Genomic DNA, 12,673 nt, shown 5'->3' with positions numbered 1-12,673 from the left:
TCCCTTTCTTCCTTCCTTTCTTCCTTCCTTTACTCCCTCTCTCCTTTGTTCCTTCCTTCCTCCCTCCCCTCCCTTCCTCCCTCCCTCTTCCTTCCTTTCTTCCTTCCTTCACTCCCTCCCCCCCTTTGTTCCTTCCTTCCTTCCTACTTTCCTTCCTTCCTTCCTTCTTCCTTTTCTTTTTCTTTCTCTCTCTCTCTTTCTTTCAATAGGGTCTCACACTGTTACCTAGGCTGGAGTACAGTGCTGCAATCACAGCTCACTGCAGCCTCGAACTCCTGGTTTCAAGGTATCCTCCTGCCTTAGCCTCCCAAGTAGTTGGGACAACAGGCGGACTCTACTGTGCCTAGCTAATTTAAAAAAAAATTTTTTTTTTTCTAGAGACAGGGTCTCACTAACTTGCCCAGGCTGGTCTCAAACTCCTGGCCTCAAGCGATCCTCCCACCTTGGCCTCCCAAAGTGCTGGGATTACAGGTGTGAGCCACTGCGCCCGGCCTTCATAATTTTCTAAATAGTATCTTTGAAGAGCTAAAGTTTTTTGTTTGGGTGAAGTTCAATTTATTTATTTATTTTTATTTTTTGTATTCTTTGCGCTTTTGGTATTGTATTTCCAAAGTATTTACCAAGCCCAAGGTAACTAAAATTGTTTTTTCCCCTGAGTTTTCTTCTAGAAATGTTTTATCATTTTAGCTTTTACAAATAGTTACATGACCTATTTAGAATTAATTTTGGTGTATGGTGTGTGGTAGGGGAAAGCTTCTTCCTCGGTCGGCTTTCCTCATTGAAGAATGGTTTGCTATGACTTGGATCTTTTTTTTTTTTTTTTTTTTTTTGAGACAGGGTCTTGCTCTGTTGCCCAGGCTGGAGTGCAGTGGGCGACCTCGGCTCACTGAAACCTCTACCTCCTGGGTTCAAGCATTTATCATGCCTCAGTCTCCCAAGTAGCTAGGATTACAGGCATGAACCACCATGCCTGGCTATTTTTTATATTTTCAGTAGAGACAGACTTTCACCATGTTGAACAGGCTGGTCTCGAACTCCTGACCTCAAGTGATCCACCAGCTTTGGCCTCCCAAAGGGCTGGGATTACAGGCTGAGCCACCGTGCCCTGCCTACAACTCGAATCTTATCGTGTCACTCCCCTGCTTACACTGCTGTCCCAGGCAAACCTCAGCCCCTCTAGCCCAGCTTTGTAGATGACAGCTGGCCAAAGTCCGTGTCTCCAGCTTTCATCTCCCTGTTCTGTGGACACTAAAACCCATTTGCCAAACATATCAAATGTCTCTCTCGCCTGAGGGATTTGCTTATGCTGCTGGTTCTGTCTGGAAGTACCATGCATCATCCATCTCTCTGTCATTACAACCTTTTTTTTTTTTTTTTTTTTTTTTTTTTTTTTTTTTTTTTGAGACAGCGTCTCACTCTGCTGCCCAGGCTTGAGTGCAGTGGCGCAGTATCTCGGCTCACTGCAACCTCTGCCTCCCGGGTCCAAGCGATCCTCTTGTCTCAGCCTCCTGAGTAGCTGGGATTACAGGCAGTCACTACCACACCCAGCTAATTTTTGTATTTTTAGTAGAGATGAGGTTTCACCATGTTGGCCAGGCTGGTCTCGAACTCCCGACCTCAGGTGATCTGCCCGCCTCGGCCTCCCAAAGTCCTGGGATTACTACAGGTGAGCCGCCACACCCACCATACAACCTTTTGGGGTTTGTTATAGGTCCTTCAGGGGTTAACTTAGAAGCTGTCCCCTCATCCCACCCCAAGAGCCTTGGATAGGGCCGACAGCTCCTCCAAGCCCCAAAGTCCTGCTGAACACTACTGAACACTGGATTTATTTATTTATTCATTTATTTAATTCGGAGGCAAAGTCTTGCTCTGTCGCCCAGGCTGGAGTGCAGTGGCATGATCCTGGCTCACCACAACCTCTGCCACCTTGGGTTCAAGTGATTCTCCTGCCTCAGCCTCCCGAGTAGCTGGGACTATAGGCAAGCACTACCACATCCAGCTAATTTTTTGTATTTTTAGTAGAGATGGGGTCTCACCATGTTGCCCAGGCTGGTCTCAAACTCCTGAGCTCAAGCAATCCGTCCGCCTCGGCGTCCCAAGGAGCTGGGATTACAGGCGTGTGCCACGGTGCCCCTGAACACAGGACTTAGAATGCTCTAGCATTGCCTGCCTGCTTCTGCCTCTTGACTGTGGGCTCCCTCCAGGCAAAGGCAGGTGTTCCTTCATTCTGAATGTGTCAACATATTTAACCACTTGTACCACCCTTCCAGGCCACACCAGCTAATAACCAGCCCCGCCACTTGGTGGCAGCATGCGGCATGACACAGATGAGGCTGGGGCCTGGCTGTGGAGTAAACGACCCTGGACATGACACCTTTGCGCGCCTTGCCCTGCATCAACGGTATGGCTGTTTCCCTTGGGAGCTCTTAGTGGGAGGAGGAGCTAAGGCTGGGAAGGGAAGCAGAAGCTGAGGTTTTGGCAATACAGATTCAGGAAGCTGGGGAAAAATGAGCCCAGAAGCTCAGGATGGGTGGGGTGCAGGGCCTGAGTTGGGACACAGAGGGGTAGCCCCAGGTCAGGGTTTGTGCCCCCATAAGGAGCTCCCACATGAGGCGCCGCGACCTCTCAGCAGCTGTAGGTCTTTTGCACCATCTTCCCAACGCTGTTTAGGCAAGGGGTGAATCTGAGGCCACCCAAAGCCTCCAGCCGCACTCCCAAACAGCCGCCTACCACGGGGGACCCAGGAGACCAAGTCAATAACCTAAAATCATAAAATCTCGAAGGCGTTGAGCATTTGGAAGGAGGAGCAGACGCAGCAAATGGGGCCTTTTCCCAGGCAGCTCGTGTGGAACAAGAGAAACAGATTTACGAGCGTCTGGTTGAAGCCAGGTTGTGGGGCGGGGTGGGGGTGGGGGGTTTGGTGGAGACGCAGACGTTTCTAGTGCACAGGAAGGATGATAAACGGGAATGAGCTGCGCGGGCTCCATGGCTGTGATTTAAGATGCGTGAAATGCGGGCTCTCTCTTTCGTGTGCTTTGTTATCGATTTGGAAGAACACGAATGTATGTATCAGTGTTTCATGGGCTCTCCCAAGACCTGCAAACTCCGGTCCTCCTTTCTCTGAAAGGCAGGCAATCTGAGAGCGATGTTGGACATGGGTGTGTACCGGGGAGCACGGGCTGGATGCCCATCCTTGGCCCTGAACTTAGACTCCCAGATGTAGCCACATGGCCTGGACCTCCCCCGACCCCGCGGCACAGCGGCTTGAGAAAGGCCTGCCTCTGAGTCACAGGCAAGGCTCTCACACTGTCTGTGGACTCTGGACTGAGACCCACGGGCTTGAAGGGGAAAGGACACCCAGTTTACAGTCATGTTCATGCACACGCACACACCTGCACATGCATGCCTGCACATGTACACCTGCACACACATGCCAGCACACACATGGTTGCAAATGTACACCTGCATACGCATGCCTGCACACACTTGCACACGCATGCCTGCACATACATGCCTGCAAACGCACACCTGCACACACATGCCTGCACACACACGACTGCACGCAAACTCTTCCTGGCACCAGATCTTGCCACAGGGAGGAACAAGGAGCCGGCTTCCCTAGAACCATCCCTCCCTCCAGCCTGTCTCTTGAGGATCAGTTGATTTGTGGGATCAGGGTCTTCTGACCCATTGGGAAGCCTCCCTGCCTGTCTCTAGCTTCCAGCACAGTCCAGGAGATCCGCGGGGTTGATGTCAGCTCCTCACACACCCTCAGCTGGTATGGGACAGGTAGAAGTTTCTCAGGGTCTGGAGCAGCCAGGTGAGGGGAACAGGGAGAGAGGATTATCCAGCCTGATCACCCCAGGCTCTGAAGGTCTCTCGGGGGAGCCCCTGCTGGCTCAGGTCTGTGGAAATGGGTTAGAAAGGGTCACAAAACCCCGGAGATGGGTGCCCCGTGTCCGCATCCTGGGCGCCATGTCCTTGGGGCAACACTTTTCCCTTTTCAGCCACAACTGTCCCACCTGTCATTTCTTCAGCCAGTCCCAGTGGGCCCGGGGCTGTTCTCCAGTGTGCAGATTCCAGGGCCTGGTGCAAGGGGAGATGCCCTGGGGGGCCACAGAGGCTGCAGCTCTCAGCAGGGCTGGGGGTACCCTGGGAATTCAGCCCCCGCCTGCACAGGGAGGAGTCCTGGGCAGGTGGCCCTGTGAATCGATGTCTTCCAGGAGTTTGCAAACCTTCTGGCCCCGCTTTCAGGAGCCCCAGGAGGTAGTCATCTGACCGCCATGGCCAGTCTTTAGAACTCCAGTCTCGAGGGGCAGACGTGGGCTTAGAAGTGTTCTGCAGCTCTGCCTGGCTGTCAGCACACCATAAAGAATGAGTAAGCGCCGCAGAGCCCTGCCATCTTGCACCCGCACTGGAGGGGTGGAGGCGTCCTCCCGCACAGAGTTCCCGCGCTCCCTCCCCTTGACCCTAGAGTTAGAATCCCCTCCAACTGTGGTCTCTTCTCTATACCTCAACCAGGGGACCAGTGCAGGCCCCTCAGCCCAGGACTGCTCAGCAGCCACAGGAAAACTCCAGTCCCAAATTTCTAGAGCTGTGCTACCCTCCTTTTCCATCAAACCATCCAGGGCCAACGTGCGACCTTGGATCACCCTCCCTGGCTAGGACTACCTAGCCCCTCTGTAGCCTCAGGCTGTCTGAGAACTGCCTTTGACTCTGTTTCCTAGAGATGGTCCTGAGGGGCAGCCCTGGGTCTCTTGATTCTTTCTGGGAACATCAGGGCGAGTGCCACCCCTCTGCATTTGCTATAGAAAGTTCTAGGCCTCCTGAGGACTTTTCCATCCAGCTCCATAAAGCAGGGTTCTATTTTTATTTTCCTTGAGACAGGATCTTGTTCTGTCGCCCAGGCTGGAGTGCAGCGGTACAATCTCGGCTCACTGCAGCCTCCACCTCCCGGGTTCAAGCGATTCTCCTGCCTCAGTCTCCCAAGTAGCTGGGATTACAGGCACGTGCCACTATGCCTCGCTAAGTTTTGTATTTGTAGTAGAGACAGGGTTTCATTATGTTGGCCAGGCTGGTCTCGAACTCCTGAGCTCAGGTGATCTGCCTGTCTCAGCCTCCCAAAGTGTTGGGACTACAGGCGTGAGCCGCTACGCCTGGCCCTAAAGCAGGTTTTTAACTAGAAGATTCACGGAGGGACTTCGGGGAACTTACTGAATTTTCCATGTGTCTGTACAGGTGCATTTTTGTTTTTTGTCTGGGAAGAGCCCTGAAGATCAGTAACCATAGCCGAAGGAGGAAGGGACAGACAGGCCCTAGAACTGCAGCCAGGGCCTGGCACAGCCTTTCCATGTCCAAAGCTGTGTTGTAAGGCCGGGTTCAATGCAGCTTCCCTTTCACCCCAGGGGAAACTGAGACCCAGCAAGATGGGGACTTGGCTCAGGGCATACACCCGTGCAGGGCAGAGCCGGCCGGGAAGTCCAGCCTGGGCTGCAGTTCTCAGGAGGGCTGGCGGTACCCTGAGAATTCAGCCCCTTCCTGCATAGGAGGCAGAACACTTCCCACCTGTGTCCTTAGATGTCCTGGGAAGGTCTCATCGGCAGGTTCGGGGGTGGAACCAGCCTCCTGTAAACCCTAATATGCACAGGTACACACACACATGCACACGTGCACATAGACATATACACACATGCACACGTCTGCTCATATGCACACGTCCATATAGACATATACACACATGCATACAGACATATACACACGCACACATATACACATATGCACACGTGCATGCACACACATGCACACGCTCCCTCTCAGCGTGCAGCAGAAAGAGTGCAGTTTCCCCAGCCAGCTCGCCCACCAAGCCTTCACTCAGTCCTCTGTGGGTGTCTGGCTTCCCACCCCCGCTGCAGCAAAAGGCTCCATGAAATGATGAATGAGAAGCCGGGGGCAGGGAGAGAGGCCTCAGCAGGATGGCATGGAAGCCGCCTCCAGACTGGGGCGTCACCCGGAAAAAAAATCACAAGGCTGTAAACACAGGCAAACAATAGGGGAGATGGGCCCTGGGGCTTCATAAAGAGCGTGTGGCCGGGACAGAGCTCAGGGCCCGCTTGGCTTAGGGGTGGCTGAGGGGACGGCAAACCGGGGGCTGCTCCGGGCTTGGCTGGGACGGACGTCTCAGGCCACGGCTGGCCCGTCCAGCTCAGAGTTGGCTGGGAGGCCTGGCCTCCATGCAATAAACAACACAGGAGATAAATCGAAAATGTGTCTGGAACTGGTAGGAGCGGGGAGAGGTGGGCGGGGGTCACTGGGAGGCCTGTCTCCTTCCTTGGCCACTGCCTCCTCTGAGAGGAGGGCCCAGAGCTCTGGTGGGGGCGCTCAATCTTGGAGCCCACAGGCCTGCGGGGGGTTGGAGGTGGTGGGCCCAGAGACAAGATGTCTTGAACATGTAGAATCAGAGAGGGCCTTTGAGGAGAATTTCCACCTGGAAAATTCCAGGGGTGTGTGAAGGCTCTGTGTGGAGTTGAAGTGCTGGAGGGCAGAGGTGGGGGCCTCAGACCAGGGCAGGCGGGCCTGGGGGAGCCCACAGACCCTTCTGAACATGCCTCTGGGCCTGGGGACACATTCTTAGCCAGGACAGCCATGTTCCAAACCATAGGGCCTGGAGGCAGCAAGAAAGTTAAATTCTATACTTTTTTGTTGTTTTTTGAGACAGAATCTCACTCTGTTGCCCAGGTTGGAGTGCCGTAGCGCGATCTCTGCACACTGCAACCTCCGCCTCCCAGGTTCAAGCAGTTCTCCCACCTCAGCCTCCCGAGTAGCTGCTCTCCTCCTTACTTCGCCTCTGGGTCACCCTGACTCAGTCTCAGAATGTCCTCCCTCCCCAGGCAGCCTCACACACACAATGCTATCTGCACTGCCCCAACTTCTCGGCCTCTACCCCTGGTGCACACTTGTTCTTGCACCAGAACGCTGGACTTTTCTCTTTGCAGGTACAGGCCCTGAATAGCCCCCATCATCTCTCCTGCCAACGTGTCCTCCCAAGAACCCCTTTGGTTGCCTGGGCCAGAAGCCAGGGAGCTGAAGTTGACTCCCACATCCTCATGCCCTCTATTGCACCCAAGAAATTCTTCCTCCCCACCTGTTCCCCCACTAGGCCAGCACCCCGGGAAGTCCAGGCCTTAAAGCAGTTACCTCGTCACAGGTCCCGTGGCCTGCCCACCAGGCCACCGCAGCCAGGAGGATCAGTGGGAAACACTGGGTTGCCCCCATCAGATGCCAATAACCCACACCTCTCTTTGCCTCCCAGGTCGCCTCAGCTGCCCCCAGACCCTGTGGTTTGGGACATGGCTACATTGCCTAAGAGTGTGTTTAATCTTTAAGAAATGCCTCAAAAATATGGAATTTGGGCCGGTGTGGTGGCTCACGCCTATAATCCCAACACTGGGAGGCTGAGGTGGGTGGATCACCTGAGGTCAGGAGTTCGAGACCAGCCTGGCCAACATGGTGAAACCCCATCTCTACTAAAATTATAAAAATTTAGCAGGGTGTGGTGGTGCACGCCTGTAATCCCAAGCTACTTAGGTAGGAGAATCGCTTGAACCCGGGAGGAGTAGGTTGCAGTGAGCCAAGATCGAGCCACTGCACTCCAGCCTGGGCGACAGAGCGAGACTCTGTCTCAAAAAAAAAAAAAAAAGTATAGAATTTTACTTTCTTGCTCCTTCCCTGTCTTCCACAATCTTAGGGACCAAGGCTCAGGCTCCTGGCATCACAGACCCACCTGGCCTCTAGCTCCTCCTCCGCTACTCTCTCTCCTCCACCCCTGGACTTCCCACCCATAGAGCACCCGGTGGGGCCTTGAATTCACCATGTTTTCCCCAACACCGGGAACTTTGCATGCTAATTCTTTCCAGAATGTTCTTGCACTCCCTTCCCTAGTCTGAGCAGGAGACGTAGACTGGCCCCAAAAAGTCAGTCAGTCAAGCCTGGGATAGCCAAGAGATAGCAACACTCTATCTCTACAAAAAAGAAAAGAGAGGAAAAATAAAACTGGCCAGGTGTGGTGGTGTGTGCTGTAATCCTGGCACTTTGGGAGACAGAGGCAGGAGGATTGCTTGAGGCCAAGCATTTGAGACCAGCCTGGGCAACATAGTGAGACCCTGTCTCTACAAAAAAATATTTTAAAAATTAGCCAGGCGTGGTGGTGGTGCCAGCTATGTAGGAGGGTGAGACAGGAGAATCGCTTGAGCCTAGGAGTTGGAGGATGCAATGAGCTATGATTGTGCTACTGCCCTCCAGCCTGGGGCACAGAGCGAGGTTCTATCTCTTAAAGAAAAAAAAAAAAAAGTCAGAATGGGAAAGGCACCCTCTTGCTCTGGGAAGGGGTCTGAGTGAGGAGACACAGCTCTGGCCTGGAAAGTCTAGTCTAGTGGGGAGGTGGTGGTGTGGGACACAAGGCCCTTCCCTGAGAAGCCCTAGTCAAGTGTGGCAGTTGGGGACGGGGACCCTCAGAGCCTGGGGAGAGATGTGGTCCCACTCCTCAGGCCCCACTCATCAGGCCTCCCTGGGAGGGTCAGCAGGCGTAGGTCTGGCTTCAGGCACCTTAGCTCCTGGAGGGCTGACTGGCATAGGCACGAGCCTGCATCCACCCACAGGAAGCTCGTACCCGGGCAGTGCCAGAGGGATGCCAGGCATAGGGCCAGGATCAAGGACAGGGTTGGCCTTGCCAGCAGCTTCAGGGCCAGGGCTGGGTGCGCCTGGTTCTGGTCCCTGCAGGGCTGCCAAGGAGGGCAGAGGGCGAGGGCCTGTGGCAGCTTGTGGGCAGGAGGGCACCCCCTGTACCCTGAACTCAGGCAGCCATTTCTCTCAGGGCAGGGACTTCCAGGACCACCCTACTACCCTTGCATTCCCACAGGGGCACATTGGGGGGGCTTCTACAGGCTGGAAGGTCCCCAATCCCTGTTTGAGGATGGCCCCAAGTGTTCCACGTTGAACTAGAAGCTCTGGAAGAAGAATGGGCTGCAAAGCGACCCACTGTGTGCCTTCTCAGCCTAAATCATCGCTTCCACTACCCTGGCGGGGAATGGCGTCACCCAGCTTCATAGTTGAGGAAATGGAGGCTCAGAGAGGGTGAGCGTCTTGCCCAGAATACACAGCTAAGAGATAGTAGAGCTTAAATTCCAGCCCACGTCATCCTATGCTCTAGGCTGCCCCAGAGCAGGCCTCCCTGGGGGCAGGAGCCAGGTTGCCTCCATGAGACACCGATAACCCGTGCCTCTCCTCGCCTCCCAGGTCCCATCAGCTGCCCCCAGACTCTGTGGTTTGGGGCATGGCTGTCCTGCCTGACAATGCGTCTAATCTTCAAAAAATACCTCAACAGTATGGAGTGGAGGAATGAATGAATGTGTCCCCAGGGCCCTGTTAGACCAGTGTTGGATCCTGGGGCCACAGAAAAAAGAAAACCAGGCTGATGCCTGCCTCTAGGAGGGCTTTTGTTTGTTTGTTTTTTGTTTTTCGTTTTGAGATGGAGTCTCACTCTGTCGCCGAGGCTGGAGTGCAATGGCACAATCTCAGCTCACTGCAACCTCCGCCTCCCAGGTTCAAGTGATTCTCCTGCCTCAGCCTCCTGAGTAGCTGGGATTACAGGCGTGAGCCACCATGCCTGACTAATTTTTTATATTTTTGGTAGAGATGGGGTTTCACCATGTTGGCCAGGCTGGTCTCGAACTCCTGACCTCAAGTGATCTGCCCGCCTCATCCTCCCAAAGTGCTGGGATTATAGGCGTGAACCACTGTGCCTGGCCTAGGAGGGTTTTTTTTGGTTTTGTTTTGCTTTTTGAGATGGAGTCTCACTCTGTAGCCCAGGCTGAAGTGCGGTGGCGCCATCTTGGCTCACTGCAGCCTCCACCTCCTGGGTTGAAGCGATTCTCCTGCCTCAGCCTCCCGAGGAGCTGGGATTACAGGAAGGCACCACCTTGCCCAGCTAATTTTTGTATTTTTAGTAGAGACGGGGTTTCACCATGTTGGCCAGGCTGGTGGTCTTGAACTCCTGACCACGTGAGCAGCCCACATCAGCCTCCCAAAGTGCTGGGATTACAGGTATGAACCACTGCGCCTGGCCTAGGAGGTTTTATATTGGTGAAGACAGGCTAAGACCCAAATTGGTCCCCCTAGTGTAACAGTCAATGTGTCACACCAGTGTCATATGGGTGCCCCGTGTGTGCACAGCAGCCTAAGTGGGGCAGCCTCAAGGGGGTGGTCAACTCCCCCAGGCTGTGAGGAGGCAGGGAGGCAATGTGGAGGCTTCACGGAGACCAGGATGTTTTAGCCAAATCTTGAGAGAAGGCTGTTCCAGGCCTGGGCTGCAGGAGCACTGATGAACAGCCAAGACTTTCCAGGAGTCACCTTACCTGGAAGGCAGGTGAAGTGCATGCGGAGAGGGACCCAGAGAGCACCAATGCCTTAGGGGCCAGGACTCTGGGAACCTTGACTACATGGCTAAGGAGCTGGAAGTTTCTCTACAGTACACAGGAAGCTGGGGAAGGGCGTCAGGCTCAGGGGACACGGTCATATGGTAGGACTTGCCACTTTCGCAAGCTCACCCTGACTGCCGAGGGGAGTCTGGCAGAGGCTGGTGCAATGATCCCAGTAAGGGATGGAGAGGTCTGTGCTTAAACACTGCCACATGGCTGCAGAGCGAGAGCGAGAGAGAGAGGGAGAGAGAGAGAGAACAAGAGAGAGAGAGAACGAGAGAGAGAGAGAGAGAGAGAGAACGAGAGAGAGAACGAGAGAGAGAGAGAGAGAGAGAGAGAGAGAGAGAGAGAGAGAGCACAGGCTGTCCGGAAAACTGAACGAAATTTCATGATGGAGTGGAACTGAAAGTCGAGGGGGTGGTTATAGAGGGCTGCCTGGACTCTGGGGAGACCGTCAATTTCACCTGCTGAGATGAGACACCCAGAGGTTCGGGGGAGGCTTGCAGACGACGAGTGACTGAGGACACCCAGTGGGAGATATTCGGGTATGTGGACCTCCACTTGCCTCCTCTCACCTGGAAAATCTCCCCTAAAACACCCACTTACTGCCAGCCCTCAGCTCCCCTCTCCTACCTTAGATCTCATCTGCTTCTCTTCACCTCTTGGTGGGCAGTGGGCAGCAGGGGAGCCAAGCCCAGATGCCAGGCCTGAGCCCAACCCCAGCCCCAGAGGCAGCCCCAGAGGCCTCACTCTCCCTGCTCAATGAGGCTCTGTGTCTAGACGCCAGCTGCCTGCTCAGCCCCGTGGCTGGCTGTGGCTGGCATGGGCCCAGGGCTCACTTATGGACAGTGCTCCAGGTACCCAGGCCCACTGGCTTGGGAGTTGTGCCTGGACCATGGGGAGAGAAGGCAGTGGCCTGGGGAACCAGGCGTTCTGGCCACCCGCAGTGCAGCAGGCATCAGGCCCTGGCAGAAGCAGGCTGGGCTGGGGGTGGCAGGCAGCCCTCGCCCGCAGGCGGTTGGCTGGCTGAGCAGCTGCTCGTCTTGTTTTCCATCTCCTCCCCAGATCACCATCCAGCTTTCCCCATGGGTCCTGGGGGGAGTGGATGGGAACGGGGGCTTCCATGCACGTCTCAGGGGTGTCAAATGAACCTTGAATCCTCTCAGCTCTGCTTTCACTGTGCACCTTGGGCAGTTGCCAAACCTGAGCCTCAGTTTCTCCACTATGACATAAAGTGTCTGGGGCAGCTCTAGATGAAGGTGAGGCAGGCATGACTATGGCACAGGAGTGTGGCTCTCCTGGCAGAACTGCTGCCAAGAATCCTGATGTTAGACGGAGTCTCGCTCTCTGTCGCCCAGACTGGAGTGTAGTGGCACGACCTCGGCTCACTGCAACCTCTGCCTTGAGGTTCAAGTGATTCTCCTGTCTCAGCCTCCCAAGTAGCTGGGATTACAGGTGTGCGCCACCATGCTTGGCTAATTTTTGTGTTTTTAGTAGAGACAGGGTTTCACCATGTTGGCCAGGCTGGTCTCAAACTCCTGACCTCAAGTGATCCACCTGCCTCGACCTCCCAAAGGGCTGGGATTACAGGCGTGAGCCACTATGCCCAGCCTTGACTGTCATGTCTAAAGGCTTCATCTGGCAAAAGACTCCTGGACCCCTGGACCCAAAACAACAAGGACAGGAAGGGAAGAAAGCCCGGGACTCAGGCTTGTCCTGGAATACCAATCTCCACAGACATTGGACCATTTTGCTGATGATGCAAAAGACAGCATCAGCTCAGGGTGGCAGGAAGGAGAAAAGCCTAGGTGTCAGCTCTGGCTGTGTCCTTGCCCTGCTCTTCTCTGGCTTTGACTCTCCTTTGAATGATGTGGATGTGCGGGTGGGCTCCGAGGACCCTCTTAGTGCTTGGCTTTAAGGATCCAAGATCCTTCTTCTACTTTTTAGAAAGAGTCTTGCTCTGTCGCCCAGGCTGGAGTGCAGTGGTGCAATCATAGCTCACTGCAGTCTCAAACTCCTGGGCTCAAGCCATCTTCCCACCTCAGCCTCCTGAGTAGTGGGAACTACAGGCGTGTGCCACTATACCCAGGTAATTTTTTTTTTTTTTTGAGAGACAGGGTTTCACCATGTTGCCCAGGCTGGTCTCGACTCCTAGTGCTCAAGTGATCCACCTGCCTTGACCTCCCAAAGTGCTGAGATTA

Source organism: Macaca fascicularis, chromosome 3 (genome assembly GCF_037993035.2).
Source record: "Macaca fascicularis isolate 582-1 chromosome 3, T2T-MFA8v1.1".
NCBI lineage: Eukaryota > Metazoa > Chordata > Mammalia > Primates > Cercopithecidae > Macaca > Macaca fascicularis.
The sequence above is the reverse complement of the archived record's forward strand: the minus strand, read 5'-3'. Positions refer to the sequence as shown.